Source organism: Olea europaea, chromosome 2 (assembly GCF_002742605.1).
Source record: "Olea europaea var. sylvestris chromosome 2, O_europaea_v1, whole genome shotgun sequence".
Taxonomy (NCBI): domain Eukaryota; kingdom Viridiplantae; phylum Streptophyta; class Magnoliopsida; order Lamiales; family Oleaceae; genus Olea; species Olea europaea.
This window is the reverse complement of record NC_036238.1, coordinates 15,742,221-15,744,556: the sequence shown is the minus strand read 5'-3', so window position 1 is coordinate 15,744,556 and position 2,336 is coordinate 15,742,221.

Here is a 2,336-nt window from a genome sequence, read left to right as displayed (position 1 = left end):
TTTTTTTTTTGGGGCAAAGAAAAGAAGGAATTTCTCTCATTTCAACCAATGAGTGACTGGGATGAATGGACCCACATGCTTGATCTACTAGTTCTACTACAAGAATAGGTTCAGTGTCATATTTTTATACGCAAATGCACTTGACAATTAAAAAAAAATTAAGCAAAAAACTATCGATAAAAAACTATCAAGTTAATCTATAAAAAAAACTGTCTATTATTGAGCTTATTCAAGCATGACCTACATGCACATTTGTCTATTTCAAAGTCTTGTGTTTCTATTCCATCAAATAAGGGAGTAAGTATTAGGGGACACTAATTAGAAAGCTCATCGATGTTGTGAAATTTCTACAAAACCTTGCTCATTTTTATTTTTCTTTATAATTTTTTTTCATATGATTTTTTTTTAATATCATTCCATCCCTAATGTATAGCCTTGGACATTGGGTGGGCTACTTCGAGTATTTCAATACTTAGAACCACCATTATACTTTGAGTATTTCATAAATGGAATCATTCGAATCCTTGTAATTATTGAAACCAATCTATCCATAATATTTTTTCGTATACATTTAATAAACATTTTCATATAGATATGTATACCTAACATTTTCATATAGATATCCATAATCTTTCGATATCATGTATACCTAACACGCTATTACTTGACAATATTTGTACAAAGGAAAAAAAAAATAGCTAAAAAATCTTCAAGAAGCTAATAAATTTAGCCACAATACTCAAAATAGTGGAGACTAAAAATCACGAAAAGAGGAAAAAAATTAAAATATCAAAATTTAAAATAAATTTTAAAAGGAAATGATTTTTCCTTATTCAATCCATAAAATGAGGCATGCTAGAGCTTATAAATTTATTGTGAACAGTACTTTATTTTTTATTTTTTAACTTTTTTTAAACGAACTGATACAAAAAGTACTAATTGGATACATAACTGTATAGTATTAAGAAATTGAAGTCGACGTACTTTACATGATTCGAAATAGCGGAGACTAAAAATCACGTAAAAGGGAAAAAAAATTAAAACAACAAAAATTAAATAAGAGTTTAAGAGTAAATGTTTGTTTCTTAATAAATTTTGTTCAATTCATAAAATGAGGCATCCTAGTATTTATAATTTTACTATGGAGTATGAACAATGCTTTAATTTTGTTACTTTTAAAATGAAATGACATTAAAAAATATTAATTAGATATACAATTATATAGCATCAAGAAATTGAAATAGCATCAAGAAATTGAAGCCCACATGTTGAACTCGATCAGTTTGAGTAAGAAATGAAAAATTATATTTCAAAAAGAGATCATAAACACGATATAACAAAAAAGGTACACCATACCCTAAGTTTTGTGCACATCAAGTTTAGTTGACATACTTATAAAAAAAATTAAAAAATCACTTAAGTTTGTAAACAATGCTAGAAAATAAAAAGCTCGACTTGCAAATAATGAATGTCTTGATACATCAACTTACGACAATACTTGCTTGAACCTTTTGATTCATGCAAAGCGTAAATTGTAAAGATTATTATATACCAACTTCAAAAATTCAACAATCTGATTTAAGGTCAGATGCAAAAAGTAGAAATTGGTTAGAATTCAGAGTATTAGACAAATTAATACCAAAATCAAAGCTTTTAGGTTTTGTTTTTTTTTACCCTACCTATAAATTGTGAAAAACAAAAAATTAAATATAAAAAATCGATTATATTCGAGGTACCTACAATTCTAGTCTAGCTGTCCAGGAATAAAAAAGGGATTTGAACCCTCTCCATTACTAAATTAAATTAAAAATCAGCTATTAAAAGGCTATGAATGGGCAAAGTCCCCTAAAAACAAACGTCCAAACAAAATCTCAAGCACATATGATAAGTGAGTGAATCTATTTTTAGGATATTATGTAATACACAAGCCTTGGTTTGCAATTTTGTTCTCTCTCATGGCTCTTCTTTAGTTGTTTTGTTCTTTATGCAATTATAATCAGTTATAATATATTTATTCTGTTTGAGATCGTACTTAAGAACACCGTAATAATAATAATAATAATAATAATAATAATAATAATAATAATAATAATAATAATAATAATAATAATAATATCTCAAGCACATATGATAAGTGAGTGAATCTATTTTTAGGATATTATGTAATACACAAGCCTTGGTTTGCAATTTTGTTCTCTCTCATGGCTCTTCTTTAGTTGTTTTGTTCTTTATGCAATTATAATCAGTTATAATATATTTATTCTGTTTGAGATCGTACTTAAGAACACCGTAATAATAATAATAATAATAATAATAATAATAATAATAATAATAAT